Below are 11,948 nucleotides of genomic sequence, written 5' to 3'. Positions count from 1 at the left end.
GTGTGTGTGTGTGGCAACAACATGAAAACTCTTCTTCTCCTTACATCCGACGAGCTGCGACCTTTGACCTCGCCCGTCGTGGGAACGTCGTCAGGAGGATGAGTTGGTGTGACGACCTGGAGGACATTACCACGGCGATGATGAGTCTAACAGACGACCCCCCCGACCCCACACCTGTCTGAGCACCCCCACCACACACACACACACACACACACACACACACACACACCAAAAAACCAGATACAGATGTAGAAAGTCTAAAACCTGAGCAGCCGAAGTCACAACGTCACGGTTCCTCTGAGAACCGTCAGAAAAAATCCTCCCAGCCCAATACACGGTCAATACACGTTCACGCCTAATTGTGCTCTGAAAATCAGTGAAAACCAGACATTTTCTTAAATTTCTAAAATCCGCCTGGATGCCACGGACAGGACGTAAAAAGAGGACATGTGGGGGTAAAAGAGGACGCTTGGTCACCTTGATTCAGACAGACGTCAGAACGGCCTGAGAGGACAGCAGTGGAAGCAGCCAGACCACCACAGAACAACAACCCATCAGGACTCATCAACACCTTCAAGGGTCCACCAGAGAACCTCCAGGAACCCAGTGAGAACCGCGAAGAACCGGAAACCAGCAAGCACAAAGAAAAACATCTCACTACCATCTAGACTGCAGATCATCTTCCTCCTCTGACATCAGATTAGAGAGCGTCTTCCTCCCTCCAGATTAGTAACACTGTTTGAGGAATTGAGGAATTAGTCTTCATATCAGCAGACAGAAGGAGTGTGAAGTGTTGAGTGCGTGGTCAGTGAAGGCAGCGCTTCTCGCCGGGTCAGTGAAGGCAGCGCGGAGGTGTGGAAGTGATTTACGAGTGTTTGTTTGTTTGTGGTTTCCTCGGAGCGCCGTGGGAACGGAGGGGCTTCCTCAGCTGCTTCACGCCGCAGGTTTTTACAGACCTGAACAGTTTTTAAGGAGCGGCAGCTCCGATTCTCTGCCGCCTCCGTCCAGAGCGGCGATTCAGACCCGCTTTCTCACGTTTCCTCATCGTGAAACATCCGCGGCTCGCTGCGTGTTGGAAATGAAGTTTCACTCATTTTAATCTCGAGCAACGACTTTTCTTAAAAAACTGATTTTGGTAGAAGGATGAAGTTTTCAAGGTGGGCGTGTTTTCAGAACCAGAACCAGAAAAAAAAACAGGATAAAACAAAACGATGTATTTTGCCTTGACTCGTTACTCCTGAGTGAAACGTTCAGGGCCGAGCGGAGAAGTGGGACTTTTCTAAATTTAGCTGCAGATTTCCAGGAAAGCGTGTTCAGCAGAGCGTCTGCCAGAGGAAGTGAAGCCGCGATAACCTCCAGGAGCGGCGCCGCGACCCGGGAGCCGCAGGAGAAGATGGATGAGGGGTCCGGGGGGGGCCTGGAGGGCCGGGGGGGGGGCGGGGGTCGCTCCAGGACAGGAAGCACACTGCTTACAGGAGCGTTTCAGACACATGAAGACTTGGACGGTCTGTGTTCGTTGGAGACCGCGGTGGTTCTGGTTCGGGACTCCGTCCAGCGACCGACATCCAGCCGGAAACGCTTCGCCTTGGCGTTTCCGTTTCTCTGAAGTTCCACCTTCACACAACAACATTTGAAAACTGTATCCACACTTCGAAAAGCTTATTTATTTCCACATTTCCATTCAGAAAGTTAAAGTTTCACAGATTATACATTCAGAGCGAACGATTTAATGATTTCAAGTGCTCAGTTGTTTATTTTTTGCAGAATTTGGGCTTCCAGCTCGTAAAACCCACAAAAACAGGAATTCACAAAAATTAGAATCCGGTGCAGAAATCAGTCCAATCAGGGGCGAAAGTTTCCGCAGGCGACGCTGCTTCTGCCTCTCGCTGTCTCTGCTTGAGTTTTTCTGTTTTTCTCTTCTTCTCTGCTACATTTGTGCGTCTGTGTCCTGAAAGCCTGAAGACGACCTCTACAGTGACCTCTAGAGGCAGCAGGGAAAATCACAGGTTCAGCGGGGAGCGCGCGCATGTGTGTGTGTGTGTGTGTGTGTGTGTCCTCCACTCTGTCAGTCATTTGACGTGAATTATGACATGACCTCACTGTGAGTTCGTGACCTTTGACCTCACATCCTGTTGGTGTCTGATTGTTGTTCACAGAAAGTTCTCTTTTTTTTAAATGAGCTGCAAAACAAGTCCAGACTGCGCACACACACACACACACACACACACACACACACACACTCAGTAACAGAGCAGTATGAGGACCTTGTCAGCTACTCTTGGAGGAAAAGAGAAACTGAGGATGTTTTGACTGCAGAAAATCAGATTTACTGAAAGCTGATTTCTTTAAACACACACACACACACACACACACACACACACACACACAAACACACTTCATTCTGTGAAACGAGACCATGAGTGAGCTGAAAACCAGTGAAAAAAACTCATGAACCATAAGAGACCAAAGTGTGTGTGTGTGTGTGTGTGTGTGTGTGTGTGTGTCACTGCAGCGACAGGAGGAGGTGATGATTGGACATGCTCACGCTGCTCAGCAGGACAGTTTCCTCTGAAGAAATGTGACTCACCTGTTTCATCCGTCCATCATAAAGACGCTGGGGGGCCGGGTGGGGGCGGGGCCGGGGGTCGCTGAGGGTCAGAGGTCACACTTCAGCCATGTTCTCACACCACACATCGTCATCCCTCCTGCTCAGTTTGTCGGATCTGCTCCTCACAGCTTCATGAACAGACAGTAGATAGTAATGAAATAATCTGGACTAAAAATAAACTGTAAATATAAATAAAAATGGAAGAAATGCTAACAGGCTAACTCCTTCAGCCCCAAGGCTAACTCCTTTAGCTCCAAAGCTAATAAGTCCTTTAGCTCCAAGGCTTTAGCTCCTTGCGTGCATTTTCAATTCATGTCTGTGTATAGAATTTTTAAGGACAGTTGAATGGTCACCTCATTTGTTTTTTTACATGTTAAAAAAGAGGAATTACAACACATTTGCTTGTGATATTAACAGGTTAAGAGACGGTCACTGGTTCACTCCTGTATCATAAACCAACAGGAGCATTTCAGTCTCAGGTCTGATAAGACCTCTAGTGGCAGGAGAAAGAAGGGAACGGGTTTTATCAAGATCGAAAGAGCCTCAGGACGACAGAACAAGAACAGATCTGTGTTCAGTCTTCACAGATGACGGGGCTAAGTCTGTTCCAGAGGTTTGCCACCACCGCAGATCTGGTCCGAGTTCTGGTCCTGATCCTGGTCCTAGTCCTAGTCCGGTCCCGGTCCTGATCCTGGTCCTGCTCCACTCCAATGCAGTGTTTTCTGTGGTGGGACTAAAAAAGACCAGACCAGGAACAGCCTGGCCCTGGATGGAACCCTGTCGTCAAAGATGGCAGCCCTCCCCCTCCCCAGCTGTCATCTGGACCTCAAAGAAGGCCTGGAGTCAGTACAAGACTCAGATCTCCAACATTTTGACTCGAGCATCCCGGATCCTGAGACAGAGTTCATGGGATTTCAGTCTGCACAGAGACACACCAGCATTACAATACTGCACCGCTAAATAACATTACATATTAAATAGGTTTTATCACTCCCTGCTCCTTTTCAGACCTTTTTTATTTGTATTCTGTTCTTTGTTTTTCAATTGTTATTTTAAAATATTTGAAATACGTTCATTCTTTTATTCATATGTACAAATTACATTTTGTTGTCTGAGGATTTGTTCTCTGCACATTTGAGTCGAGTTTAATCACGTCATTAAAAATAACTGCTGTGAAAAGACTATTCTCTGCTAAACGATGTGATGTCATGTAATTACAGGCCACGGTTGTGTGTCAGGTGTTGATCATTGAAGCTGTGTGTTGGTGTAACGTCACATCTGTCTGACAGAGTGGAGAGCCAGGTACCAGGTCCTGGAGAACGGGACCCGGTGCCTGAGCTCAGACTTCACTGTCCAGGAGACGCTCCATCCACCACAGCGACATTTAGCTGAACTGCAGTGTGTGTTGTGACACAGACTGAAATCCTCCCTGTTCAGCAGCCTAGTGTCATTACATTCCTTTTAAAGCATCTTTTCACAGTCAGTGTTAATGGAAGCAGATGTGCAGCTTTAGTCAGACGATTCTGTCCACATAAAAAAGTGGTGAAACAGACGATGTGGGTGTCGCCAATAATAAGCCTGAAATGAATCACAACAAAGCAGACCTCTGAAATAAGCAGAACATTGCAGCGTAATAAATAGCTTTCATAATGTGTTCCATCCCCGAGACTGACGGAGGATGCTGATATTAATTTACAGGCTTTATTTGCCGTGTTCTCCCTCCTTCCCTCTCCCTCAGCTCCTCTCAGCAGGCTCCAGGTTTTGCAGATTCTGTGTTGTGAACAGTTTTCTTGTCCGTCACATCTGTTGATGGTCTGGCCGTCCTGCTGAGGGATCTCTCCTCTGCTGCGCACACCGAGCGTTCTTCCATTACTCCCGGTTCAGAGTTTTCTTGGGGGTTTTTCCTCAGTAGATGTGAGAGTATGAGGGCAGAGGATGCTTTGCAAATCAATTTCAGGCAAATTATTTGTAAAAACGGGCTTTACAAACCAAACTGCCCGGCTTTGCCTCACTGTCTAGAGTTTGATGACATTTTCAATATATGACGTTTAAATGATTATTTCTGTGTGATAATAGGACAGATGCGTCTTTCTACAATATACTAATATCTGAAATGTTTAACATAGGCCTATCTATAACCCCCCCCCCCCCCCCCCCCCCCCCCCCACACACACACACACACACACACACACACACACAGATAGATGGTCTCCTTTTTTTTTCTTAAGTATGCAATTTTACTAAACTTTTAACAGACGTACGCCTTAATGAAGTTTGTTTAAGTAGAGTTGTCGGAATTCGCTGCCTCGCCGTAAATCGGGTCGCGATCATGCGGGCGCAGAAGCGTCTGGAACGGATCGTGTTCCGGGTACAGATCAGGTTCTGACAGGTACTTTCAAAGAAAATTAAACTTCTAGACCTCTGACTCCTCTGCTGGACTGTCTCAGAGGTCCTCAGACTCTGTTAGAGGTCCCCAGACTCCCTCATCCACGCTTATCTTCCTGGTTTCTCGCTGACAGCCTGACCCTTCCCCTGCGACACGCCGTCCTCCGGCCCGGCCGAGCCTGACCCGGCCCGGTCCGGCTCAGCTGGGCTGGATTGGGCTCACCTCGGCTGGGCTGGGCTGGGCTGGGCTGCCTCCCTTCCAGTGTGGCGGTGACCCAGATAGAGCTGCTGCCTGTCTCCACACGCTTCAGCTGCTCTCAGCTATGCGGCCTGCCGGCCTCCACCTGAGCCCTGCTGCAGACGCGGGGCGGCGAATCAAACGCAGCGCCTCAGAACAGATCCAAATATTTAATCCAGCCATGATCTGATGCCAATCTGCTTCATTCTTCTCACATCCGTCCTGTTTACAAGCTACCAAACAAACAGGGCAACACATGGAGCACACCGAGAACTCAGACTTGCTTTTGGTCCCTGATGTTTGTCTCAGACTCCGGAGCTCCGGTCTGTTCACAGCCTCTGAAATGAAACATCTGTCGTTCAGTGATGGAAATATTGACTTTTGATTGGCCACATTTTGAATATCCAGCTTCTGTGGATTGCAGCTGCTGAAGACAGAAAGAGAAACATCTGCAAGGCGACCTGCTGTTGCTCTGCTAAACCTGCTGCTTCCCAGCTAAAGCTGCCAGAACCACCGAGCCAAACATGTGACGGCTCTGCTCAGTCCTCTGCGCAGTGTTCTGTAAGTGAAATTAAAAAAAGAAAAAACCTGTTCCGTTTCAAAACCTGATTTAAAAAACCTGACTGATTCAGGTTTTTTTTCCAGTAAATTCCAGCGGTTCAGGACGTCCCGGGTCGTGAGACCAGGAAGTGGAGGTGATTCTGTGACGCTGGGATTTCAGTGGGTGTTTGGTTTCACCGGGGTCCGGTTGTGGATTCGCGTCATGATGTCTGAACAACCAGAGAAGTTCATCACTTCCAGCCGGTCATCATAACAGAGAGCAGCTGTCTTCCATGGTTGTGTGTGTGCAGTGCACGTGGCCGTGCACAGCGCCTGTCTTCATTGTCTGGTTGTGATTTAAAGTGACATCTTCACCGCTGATTTCACCCAGAGCAGCAGCAGGGAGGTGAATACTTCTGTCTCCTCGCATTTCCCCTTCGCTTCACCACAATCCAGCGAGCTCCTTTCACCACGACTGGCCTGAAACAGACGCTCACTACAGCCCAACTCACTACAGCCCAACTCACCACCATCCAACTCACTACAGCCCAACTCACCACCGCCCAACTCACCACCGCCCAACTCACTACAGCCCAACTCACCACCGCCCAACTCACTACAGCCCAACTCACTACAGCCCAACTCACCACCGCGCAGCTCACTACAGCCCAACTCACCACCGTCCAACTCACCACCGCGCAACTCACCACTGCCCAACTCACTACAGCCCAACTCACTACCGCCCAACTCACTACAGCCCAACTCACCACCGTCCAACTCACTACAGCCCAACTCACCACTGCGCAACTCACCACTGTGCAACTCACTACAGCCCAACTCACTACAGCCCAACTCACCACCGTCCAACTCACCACCGCGCAACTCACCACTGCGCAACTCACCACTGCGCAACTCACTACAGCCCAACTCACTACCGCCCAACTCACTACAGCCCAACTCACCACCGTCCAACTCACCACCGCCCAACTCACTACAGCCCAACTCACCACCGCCCAACTCACTACAGCCCAACACACTACAGCCCAACTCACCACCGTGCAACTCACCACCGTGCAACTCACTACAGCCCAACTCACTACAGCCCAACTCACCACTGCGCAACTCACCACCGTGCAACTCACTACAGCCCAACTCACTACAGCCCAACTCACCACCGTCCAACTCACCACCGCGCAACTCACCACTGCGCAACTCACCACTGCGCAACTCACTACAGCCCAACTCACTACCGCCCAACTCACTACAGCCCAACTCACCACCGTCCAACTCACCACCGCCCAACTCACTACAGCCCAACTCACCACCGCCCAACTCACTACAGCCCAACACACTACAGCCCAACTCACCACCGCGCAACTCACTACAGCCCAACTCACTACCGCCCAACTCACTACAGCCCAACTCACCACCGTCCAACTCACCACCGCCCAACTCACTACACCCCAACTCACCACCGCCCAACTCACTACAGCCCAACACACTACAGCCCAACTCACCACCGCGCAACTCACTACAGCCCAACTCACTACAGCCCAACTCACCACCGTCCAACTCACCACCGCGCAACTCACTACAGCCCAACTCACTACCACCCAACTCACTACAGCCCAACTCACTACAGCCCAACTCACTACAGCCCAACTCACCACCGCCCAACTCACCACCGCCCAACTCACTACAGCCCAACTCACCACCGCCCAACTCACTACAGCCCAACTCACCACCGCCCAACTCACTACAGCCCAACTCACCACCGTCCAACTCACCACCTCCAACTCTGACGTCATGTCCGGTTGCGACAGGTGAGCGCACTAGAGCGGAGCTCCACAAGCGATTGAGGAGAATTAGTTAATTCTTTACAAATTTGATCGCATTCTAGAATATGTGACAACATTAAAGTGAAACGACAACGGAGAATTAATGATAAGGTGACTGAAGTGGCTTGATGATGGGAGGAAAGAAAAAAGAGAAAAAGAATCTGATTGATCATTCAAGTTTACCGGAGGACACACCTGTGCCAAATCAGAGCTCTCAGGTAACAATGGCAACTCTCGAAGATACTTCTGAAGAGAATCAGGGTGGATTATTGATTGCAATGCGATCTATTATACGAGAGGACATAACTGCTGCAATCAAGGCACTCCAGCCGCAAATCACATCGGTGAAAGCAGAAATGAAACAATGTAAGGAGAGGCTCGCCCATGCGGAGGAGCGCATTGCAGAGCTGCAGACGTCAAGACAGCAACTTGAAAGTGAGAATGTGAAGCTGAAAGAAAAAGTGAAGAAGTTGGAGGACAACGCGGAAAAGTTGGAAGTACAAAGCCGCAGATATAATGTGCGAGTTTTTGGACTGAAACAGAATGTGGAAAAAGGCAACCCGACTGGATATATGGCAGAACTTTTGAAAACTGTCTTTAAAGGTAAACTTCAGAGGAGCCGGTGGTGGAAGTGGCCCACAGAGTCGGACAAGCCAATATATCCAGAGAAAGAGCCATGATCGTCAGACTGCAGAAACAGCCGACACGTGAAGCCATTCTAAAGCTGGCGAAAGAAGAAGGAGAAATCGTCTTCGAAGGTATGAAAGTGAGGATATTTCCTGATCTGACAGCTGCGGTTGCCAAACAAAGAGCCCAGTTCAAGGATATAAGAAAGAAGCTACGAGAGCAGAAAATCAGAAATGACATAATTCATCCAGCCACTCTCATCGTCACCTACAATGATGACAAGAAATACTTTAAGGCTCCAAGAGCGCAGAGATGTACTTCAACACCGTGATCAAACCTACCTGACTCAGTGTGTGTGTGTGTGTGTGTGTGTGTGTGTGTGTGTGTGTGTGTGTGTGAGAATGAGTGAGTGTGCGGGAGTGGGTGTGAGTGTGTGTGACAGCGCGCTGCCTCGTCCCTCTCTCCTCGTATCTCCGGATATGCGTGAATGAATGTGGAAGTACCCCGTGCCCCTCATCATCCTGTCCCTTACTGTATTCACATATCTCCTCCTCTTTAAACATCGCCCAGGGTCCAAGCTGTCCTCTCCAGTCCACCCTGGACCTCCAGAACATTGTAAGAGACACCTGAATTAAAAGAAGGAAAAATGAAAAAGAAAAAAAAAAAAAACTGGACTGTAAAAAATACTTTCCTAGTATTGTAAGGACTATGAACCCTCTATGGACCCTCTTCCCACTCCCTATTCGCCCTTTCCTGAAAGCTGGTTCAAGTTACAGATCATCTGCCTATGGACACTATCGGTATGATAATGTGATATTTTGTTTTGGAGACTTAAAAATTAATTTAGATTGGAAATGAAAAAGATGGGGAGGAGGTAATATCAGCCTTTTGGGAAAGTAATATAAATAATTTCATTTGAGTTTTGGTTTGAGTGTTTGGAATGAGGGGGAGAGAGAGGAAGAGAAATGAAAAAAACATCAAAAGAAAGAAAAAAGAGGGATATATGTGAGGGAATAGAAGATGAGAAAAAGGTAGAGAAAGAATAAGGAGACAGAATAATGGATGTAAGAGAATAATGGAACAATATTCTTAGATTAAATGAAATAGTAACTTTCTGTGCTAATAATCTTAGTAAAGTAATAAGGTTAAGAGTAAAGAAATAAAGATCAAAAATAAAGAAATTAATAAAAGTTATGTGGTAAAATCATGTGGATCTCAGCTTACTTTAAGCTTCCAGATATGGACAACTTAAGTGTCAATGCAAGGCTTCATGTTCAGAATCATTTTATTGTATGTTTGATAGTTGATGTTTTGTATGTAGATAAGTGTTGTAGAGAAAGCTCCAGAACAGGTTGGTCAGATGATCAAGAAGGTTATCCATCAATTACGTAATGTTGGGACACACTAAACTGCCAAAAAAAGGACTGAAAATAGCCCATATAAATATATGCAGCATTAGAAATAAAATAACAGAGATTACAGGAATACTAATGAGATATCAGTTGCATATCTTAGCAATATCAGAAACGCATTTAGACTCAACCTTTGAGGATTCAGTTGTGAATATACAAGGATAGAATATAGTTAGGAAAGATAGAAATGCGTTTGGAGGAGGAGTCACTCTCTTCATTCAGGATCATCTGCCAGTGAGAATGAGGAATGATTTAATGCTGCTGGAAGTAGAAGCATTATGGCTGCAAATACCTTTATCTCATTTAAAACCTCTGTTAATAGGATGCTGCTATCGACCACCAAGCTCTAATAATTTGCATCTTGAGATGGTGTGTGACATGCTAGAAAATGCATGTAATTTAGGTTTTGAAACTTACTTCATGGGGGACCTGAACATAGACTGGCAGGGAACGTGCTCAATGAGAAATAAGCTTCAGTGTATTGCAAGTGTGTGTGGAATCGTCCAGGTAGTAGATAAACCAGCTAGAATAACGATGAAAAGAGACGGCACACTAACATCATCCTGTATTGATCATATTTTTACCAACGCAGCTGAACTGAGTTCTAAAGTGATATCAGTACCTGCTGGCTGCAGTGATCACAATTTAGTGGCACTTGCTAGAAGAACTAAAATGCCAAAGCCAGGTGCGAAGGTAATTATGAAAAGATCATTCAAGAACTTTGATCAGGTCAAATTTAGAGAGGATGTAAGTGGGCGATGTTGGTCAGAAGTTTTAATGGAAACCAATCCAGACTCAGCGCTGATGAAGTTCAACAATGTGTTTATGAGAGTGGTGGAGAAACATGCGCCAATGAAGAAGTTTACCGTCAGAAGTATCAATACACCGCGGCTGGACAATGAATTAAAAGAATATATGATAGAACGAAATCAAGCTAAATTAATAACTAGTAGGTCTAATTTTAAATCAGACTGGCAAGTGTACAGTAAATTGAGGAAGTTTGTTACCAAATTAAATACAAAGAAAAAGAAATTATATTATGAAAAGAGGATAAACGAGATAAAGAATGATAGTAAGAAAGTATGGAGTGCACTTAACAGTCTGATGGGAAGGAATCATCGACCCACTCCATCTTTTTTGGAGACAGAAGGATATTTTCTCACCAAACCAACCGAGATAGCAAATTACCTAAATAATTATTTTATTAAAAAAATAAATAATTTAAGAAATAACTTTCAAGACATAGCTAATGAATCATCATATTCATTAATAAGAGATAAAATAATGTAAGGGAAAAATTGCAAATTTAACTTTGATACTGTAAATATTATATAGAAAATATGTTGAGAAATTGTAAAGATAAGCCACCAGGTATTGATGGATTGGACAGTAGACTTCTAAAAATGGTGGCTGATGTGATTGCCCCAGTCATCTGTCATATTATTAACCAAAGTTTGATAGAAATGTTGTGTCCTCAGGAATGGAAAAAGGCAAAAATAACACCACTGCCAAAGAATGCAAAACAGTCGTTTTCTGGACCTAGTAGTCGTCCTATAAGTCTACTGCCTGTGTCAAGTAAAATGATGGCGACTGGGGTCTGTGAGTAAATTAGAACTCATTTTTCCTTAAATAATTTAACCACAGATTCCCAACATGCATACAGGAAAGGCCACTCCACAGCGACTGCCCTAGCTCCGATGACAGATGATTGGTTAATGGATGTAGAACAAAAGAAATTAGTAGGAGCAGTTATGCTGGACTTTACAGCTGCTTTTGATATTATTGACCATGAAATATTGATTAAAAAGTAAGAATGTTATGGGTTTTCACAGTCATCAATGTTATGGTTGAAAAGTTATTTAACAAATAGAAAACAACAGGTTTTCTTGAATGGCAGTTACTCTGATGAGAGGGAGGTCAGCTGTGGAGTGCCTCAGGGAGCTGTTTGGGGCCGTTATTATATACAATCTATACAAATGATTTACCACTAGTATTAGAGAAGGCTACTGTATCAATGTATGCAGATGATTCTACAATTTGGTTGTGGGCACCTAAATGCTCAGAGCTAAATACGTCCCTACAGCAGGAATTGCTATCTGTGGTGGAATGGATCAGGAAAAATAAGTTGATACTTAATGTATTGAAGACAAACTGCACTACCACGAGGGCACAGCGTTTCCATCTGTCTCTGTTCTGAGCTGAAAAGGAATCTCCACAGCTCCAGGTATCTTTGACCAATCAGAAGAGCCCATGAGGCTCTAACCGTGATTGGTCGAGGGGTGTTTGTCGCACGTTCTTGT

Source organism: Salarias fasciatus, chromosome 14 (assembly GCF_902148845.1).
Source record: "Salarias fasciatus chromosome 14, fSalaFa1.1, whole genome shotgun sequence".
In the NCBI taxonomy this organism is placed as follows: Eukaryota; Metazoa; Chordata; class Actinopteri; order Blenniiformes; family Blenniidae; genus Salarias; species Salarias fasciatus.
Note: the sequence above shows the minus strand (reverse complement) of the source record.